General features: G+C 42.0%; 1 pseudogene; it reads right to left on the bottom strand.

Moving 5' to 3' along the window:
• Nucleotides 1-6,545: 6,545 nt before the first annotated feature.
• LOC127193363 (40S ribosomal protein S2-like) lies at nucleotides 6,546-7,418 on the bottom strand (annotated as a pseudogene).

Below are 7,418 nucleotides of genomic sequence, written 5' to 3'. Positions count from 1 at the left end.
TGTGTGCGCGTGCGCGCATGTGCATGTGCCTTTCTTTTTTTTTCAAAGGACGAGGAAGTTCAGAACAAAGAGTGGAGAGGTTCTGTGAGCTGAATGCCTGAGCTTGAGAAAGTCTGGATTTCCCAGCTACAGGCTAGCAGGTAAAGTCTAAGTTTCCCCCTGATGATCACCAAACCAATGCACCTTGTGGTGTGGGGGCCTGGGGAGCTGACCATCCCTCTGTGCCTCAGAGGCATTCTTTGATCTTGCATGGACCATAGACATCAGCATCTCATAAAACTCGCCAGATCACTCCAGTACACAGACAAGTTGACACCCAGGAAATGGGCAGAAGTTGTGTTTTAGATATCATCACCATCACTTACTGTTTGCTCTTGCTTGTGTCGTCTTCAGCAGTTCTCTGATGGGAACATTTCCTGTGTCTTTAGATATTTTTTTTTGTACCTGTAATTTGGCGGGGGCTTGTTTGGGTTGTCTAGCGGGCGAGAAGCAAAGATCTTCTAAACATCTCATAACTTACAAACCGTCTCAGGAAAAACAAAAAAAACAAACAAAACAAAACAAAACCAGTTCCAGCCCAAATGTGAACAGTACCAGTGTCAGGAAATCCTGGAGCAGCAAAAGCTTCATTACAGTTGGACACAGAAAGGAAGTCATATATAACCTGTGGCAGCTCTTGATGTACAGAACCATAAGTTTCCCTAGTGAGACAAGTCATTTGTTACTTACGACAAAATTCAGTAATATTGAGGACAAAGTCAGAATGAAACTCAGTGCTGTGGTCTAGTGTTGGCAAGCAGAGGCTCCCAGTGTTGGCGCAGAGTGCCACAGCGATAAGAAGTGAGGACTGCAGAGTGCCACAGGGATAAGAAGTGAGGACTTCAGTGAGGTCAGGGTTAGGGGAGGAGGGCTCCCCTTTCTGAGGACCAGGGGAGAGAGCAGAGGAAATGAGAGAGGGAGGGGGCATATGGAGGTGATGAGGGAGCGGGCTACAATTGGGATGTAAAGAATTCAAACAGCAGAAGAAGCAGGTAATTTATATTGCTAATCCCACTGTAGGGGAACAGCTCTGAGACTGGCTGAGACATGAATATCTATGCATAAACAAGGCTTCTTGTTGGTTACAGAATCCCTGTGACTTATTAGATGCCATTCTTTATATGGCAGGAATGAAGATTTGCAGATGTCTTTCTTCTGCTCATACAAAGAGCAGAGAACCAGCCTTGATTGTTCTGTGCATCCTGCACACCTCATACACTTATAATTTTAGGATTGTATAATGCTTGTGAGAAATTATATGTTTTCAGAACAAAAGAACCCAACAGGGACGCTGGATCAGACCTGACAGGATGCATTCCTCTCAGCACACTGGATGCTGACATCCTGTATCCAGCATTTCAGACTGTCCCACACAGGACTCCTATTAAGCCTGGAATTTTTCATCATTTAGAAACTGGACCACAAATGCTATTCCTGGCTTGTTTAACCATTTTCCCCAACTTTATTTGGGCCCCTACAAAGGTATTATTTGCCCCAAATCAGCTGGAAGAAACTAGAAGAGAATGACTCCCCATTTTCCCTAAGGGGGCTTGGGTAGGCTGTTTGCTCTCTTGGGCTACAAATGTTTATTTTCATAAGGAGCTGGCTATAAGTTATTATTGATCTTATTCAGAGAGAAAACGAGGTTGGACTCAGGGATGTCTCTCTTTTCCTTTATCTTCCTTTCGTAGGTATGGAGATAGGAATTGAAAAGGAAGAAGGGGGATATAGGGATAATAAAAGGATAAGTAGATTATTGAATCTAGTCCTCTACTTAAGGCCTTACTTGTTACTCACAAATAAGAACATTTTTAATTCACTGGTATAGAGCTCTGCATATTGATGCAAAATAAGTTTAATTTAAGATCTGATAATGAGATGCTGTACCCGTACAACTCAGTTATAATACAAGGTTTACTTCCAATACCTTGAAAGTGGTGCTGCAGGCTGTTTAGGGCAATTAAGTAATACAAACTCAGTGTTAGTTGACCAAATCCTGGTTGTGTCAATTACTCGTCTATTAATATCACAAGAATATACATCCTAGGCTTAACAGATAGATACTATTCTATAGATAGATAAGGTAAAATAGTTAGATAAGGTCTTCAAACGCCTCAGAGATCTACAAAATATGACATTTAAAGATATTTTTTTTATTATTTTAAAGATTCTTTGACAACAAAACAGGTTGACTCCTGGTAACACCCAGCCTACCTCGAAGATGATGAGCATCAAAGAACCTCCTTATGGAGATGGCTTCAAATGCAGCAAACCAGCTACTGGGCAGAATATCCTGCCACAAACAGAATTCTGCCTAAAATGGGCAAGCTTGGGTGCAGGCAGAGTCGATGGCCAAACTCTGCCAAGACAGGGTAAGCAAGTCCTCAATAGTTCCTGCCTCACTCATATGTCTGTCAGATAACCAGGGCCAGAAGGTTTAAGATGATGCTCCAACATTATTGTTGGAGAGTTTTGGGTAACTTTCAGGCAGCAAACTTCATTTTGGAAGCTGCTTACCTGCGTTTCCTGTTTACTCGGGTAATTAATTTTATTCCTTCTCAATCTCTGATGGGGTTGAAGACCAGATAGTTTAGTCTTACAATTAAGCTTAGTTGTTTAGGGCTTCAGATGTTTTTAGGTCTATATAGATGTTTTAAGTTAATAGAGATGAGATATGGTAGATACTGATTTTCATTAAGAATTTTAGACTAAGCAAAATAGGAAAGATGTTTTCTTCAAGGTTGACAAATACAAATAGCCAAAACACTATGGATGTAATATTTATGTAATTCAAGATTGTTTCATGGTTCTTCTTGCTGTATGTAGTTTATTTTATTTATGTGTAATAATATAAATGTATATGTAAAAATGAAATATAATAAAATTACTAAAAAATTAGAAAAAAAAGAAGTGGGGACATTTAGGAAACAAACATTCTACTCTTACAAATAGGATTTATGTGTCATAAAAAAGGCTGTGGGAAACTATTGAAAAGCATGCCTTACCAGACACTAAGCCTGCTCGTTTTGAAGGTCTCGGCCTTAGAAATAAATTTTTGCTGTTTATAAATTTTTACTCCCAGGTGTTTTGATTACTACAGTCCAAAGGATGGAGATACCAAATAACTGTTTTATGTGAAGTTCCATCCACTTTCTCATTCTCCTAGACAAACTCTTGGTAGCTCTTCCTTAATTTCTAAGCAAAATCCATCTCCCTCCATCTCCATGGTGATAACCTGTATTGCCATGCTTTTCTCTGTGCCTTGTGTTCTTGGAAACATTTTCCTGGACAATCGGTAATGAACCCTTGTAACACATTAAGTTAGGTATAAGCATGCACCTGTTTATTTATTTTGCCTGTGTGTGTGAAGGGAGATCAGGAGGGGGTGGGTGGGGAGAGGGGGGAGGAGGGAGAGAGAGAGGGAGATTGTGGGTGTGAACCTGTGATGCTTGGAGGCTGGAGGAGGCATCTGGGGCTCCTAGTGTTGCTGTTCACCTTGTTCATTTGAGGATTTGTTTTTGGCTATTCCTGGAGCTCCTGCTCTGGCTAGGCTGGCAGCCAGAAAGCCCTATTAATTCTCCTGTCTCCACCTTGTTCACTGCTGGTTGCTGTCTTATGACAAACTATGCTCAGATTTCCTGTGGTGCTGGGATCTGAACTATGGTCCTTGTGCGTATGGAGCCAACACTCTACTCTCTGGACCACCTGTCCCGCTCCCTAGAGTAATTTAGATGTTAATGTTCTGTGGATTCTTTTTAAATCAGGAGATTTAGGAATTAAACAAAAATTAAGTTCCAGTAATGAGTCCACTTACTTCAAGCTACATGTTCAAAATCTTTGTCCATTTCTTTGTGTGCCATTGGATTCTAAGGAAAGGGCAGCTTTCCCTCAAATGGAAGAAAACGTTTACTCTGCACTATGGTTTCAGAGGGGGAGTCTGTAATGTCTGGGATGGGATGATGACAAGCAACTGGAAACAGGAAGTTGAGTGATCACATCGTTAACTACAAACAGAAAAACACAGAGAGCTGAAAGTAGAGCAAGTCGATAAAATCTTAAAGCACCTCCTATAACTTCTCCAAGCAGCATAGCAAGTGAGGAGAAGTGTTTAAATGCCTGAGCCTTTGTGGGACATCTCTCGTTCAAAACCTCAGACTAATTTTTTCCATTTATCTTGGTGACTTTTCCCTCAGTGTTTCAGATTTTCTTTTCCACAGCCCTGAATGGAATTCATCTTCTGGTTTTTGTTGTCTTTTGAGTAACTGATCTTTCTTCTTCTTCTTCTCCTCCTCCTCCTCCTCCTCCCTCTCTTCTTCTTCTTCCTCCTCCTCCTTCTTCTTCCAGGAGTTTTTGAAATATTGGCATTTAATTTGTTTTGGTACCCTTGAGTTCAGTGGTATTATACAATTTTGTAGAAGTCATGTTGCTTTTTCATGTTGAATGTGTTGCAATTTATGTGTTTGTTGATTTGAAGGTCTCTTCTGGGATTTGGGGTGCGGGGGGGGGGTCTTCTTATTGAGTAGCTACTCTTGAAGGTTTCCTCAGTCCCCAAAGCCAATTAACAAGGCGGAGACAAAGTGATGTCTCAGCAACAATGTCAAACCTACAAGATACAGAAACACACCTAAGTCAATCATAACTGACTCATTTATCACCAACGAATGTGGAACTGAAGTTGTCTATGAAGTTAATAATTACATTGTGTAAGTGTGGAAGAGGCAAACAAAGGAGACAGAGGGGGGGGGAAGGAAAACAACAAGAATGATAACGGAAGAAGAAGAGCAGGGGACAATGTTTTAGAGGAGAAAAGAGCAAGAGATTAGAAAAAGTAACCAGACAAAAATAGAAAACATGGGAAACAGCAAAAGGAAAACTGAAAGTAATGAGAAGACAGCAAAAGGAACCACAATTTCCTAGTGGCTAAAATGTTTGAAAACAAGGCCCAAGGAATATAAAAAGAAAATACAAGTGTAAAGACATTAGCATTAGAAAACAATAAGATAAAATTAAAATACTATTAATTATAGAGAAGAGCATGCAAAGAAGGCAGCATGCTGTGGAGAAGGAAAGATTTTATAAAAAATAAGGAAAAAGAAAACATATTTTCCCTAAGTGGAAAGAAAAATGTCTCAACATTATTAGGTAGATGCATGAAGGAGAATTACGAAAACATAAAAATATTTTAAAATAAAATAAAAATCTTATTAAATGTGTATTATACATTAATAAGGAGGAATCATTCTTTTTAAAAAAGGAAAAGAAAAAGATACATTGTAGACTGACTTTTTTGTGTGTGAGGTGTCTTTGACACTTGACCCTGAGAGTTGTGGGCAATGAGGGAAGCTTCAGCTGAATTTGCAAACTTTTGTCTTTTTGTCATGTTGTTGAGCCTGTTTTGGACAACGTCTGACATCTGTCAGAGCTGCCTTCACTGTGGCTGTTTTCAGTTTTGTATTCTGTGAACAGGGCAGGCACTCTCACATTCCAAGACTCTTCAGAATGCATCCTTTGGGCGGTTGCTTTAGCTGGGGAACTATCTCCCAAGTATGTTAAGAATTTGGCAAGCAACCCTTGTACCTACATTGGTACAGAAGGAGGAGCTGTCTTCATACATTGAAAATCTCTTCTGCATTAATCATCAACATCCTGGGAACTTCAGAGTCTTCACACTTGCACAGCCACTAATGGAAGGCAGTGGCTCCAGAATTTTATCTGTCTACTGTCCTCCCAGGGCCATCTAACTTCAGATATCAAATTCTTGGTGGATGAGATCTGTTCCTGGCCATGGAGGGAGGTCCTAAGACAGCTCCCTGCTCCCCGAACCCTTTGGTTTGTCAGCGTCTTGCTCTCCTTTTCTTTTCTCTGGGTCTTCCCTCTTCTAGGGCTACGGCGGATCAAAGTGAATCCCAACCTGTGGATGTTCACTGATCTTGGGTCCCTAGGGTTGCTCAGTTTTAAACAATTCTCTCTCATGGTAGCTCTGCCCTCCATGTCATGACAGGATTTCTCTCCAACACTGACCCATCTTCCAGAAGAATCACTGTCTTATCAAAACCTTCAACTGGATTTGAGGCCTGTAAGGCCTGCCAGCTTGTCCTGAGTGTAGGACTGCTTCCTCTTTGGTCAGGGTTACTTTTTGGAAGTGGCTTGTATGTCTATTCCCTCGACCAGGGAACCAGGTAGCTGGGGCTGTGTTTAGCTTACCTCTGCATAGCATGCATCTTTTACTGTGTGTATGCTCTTTTCTGGTGTCTTTTCATTTCCTTCGTGGATTGCCAAAGCCATTACTCTAGGTCTGCCTTTGAGATATAGTAATGTTTGCTATTCTGACTCTCTCATTTACCAGCATACAAAGAGGCAGCCAGTGGTCTTCTACCTTACCCACGAGTTCCACATAACCATCTCGGCACATTTTGTCAAAAATTGTGGCAAAGTCACTAATCCCTTTCCATAAATATAAGAAATTACTTAAAAAAAAAAAACAGAATTAAATCACTTTATTTCTCTTGTAAAAGCCTCTATGTGGTAGGCACAGCTGGAGCCTGGGTCTTCTGAAAAGACACTCTGGTGTGGGTTTTCACAAGATGATCAGTCAATTCCTGATAAGGAGACTTGGTGAATACAGTTTCTTTCCAGAGATTGGGTGTCAGGTAGCTGTAGGTCTTGGAGATGGCATCAAAAGTGGCCTTGGCAAAGTTGCCCAGGGTGGAAGTACAGCGCCTGGCTGATGTGTAGCAGTCATCAATACCGGCCATCATTAGTAGCTTCTTGTGCACAGGAGCAGAGACAATGCCAGTGCCTCTGGGGACAGGGATCAGACACACCAAAACAGAGACACAGTAGCCTGTCGCTTTGCATGGAACAGTGTGCGGCTTGCCAGTCTTGTTCCCCCGGTAGCCTCTCTGCACAGGGACAATGGAAAGGTTGGCCAGGATGTATGGCCCCTCGGATAGCAGTGGCTACCTCCTTGGAGCACTTAACATCAAGACCAACGTGACCATTGTAGTCTCCAATAGTGACAAAAGCCTTGAACCTGGTCTGTTGGCCAGCTTGTGTCTGCTTCTGCACTGGCATGATCTTGAGAACCTCATCCTTTAGGGATGCGCCCAGGAAAAAGTCAATAGTCTCAGACTCCTTAATGGGCAGGGAGAACAGATAAATCTCCTCCAAGGACTTGATCTTCATATCCTTAACCAGGCGGCCCAGCTTGGTGATGGGGATCCATTCCTTGTCTTTGGCTTTACCTCTACGAGCCCCGGGGCCTTGACCACGGCCCCTAAAACCGCTGCTGAAATCCTCCACAGAAGCTGCTGCACCCTCCTAATCCTGGGTACCCAGGGTCCTTTGGACCCTCCTGCTGCACCGGCGTCATCTGCCAT

This window comes from Acomys russatus, chromosome 8 (assembly GCF_903995435.1).
Source record: "Acomys russatus chromosome 8, mAcoRus1.1, whole genome shotgun sequence".
Lineage (NCBI taxonomy): Eukaryota > Metazoa > Chordata > Mammalia > Rodentia > Muridae > Acomys > Acomys russatus.
The sequence above is the reverse complement of the archived record's forward strand: the minus strand, read 5'-3'. Positions and strand labels throughout refer to the sequence as shown.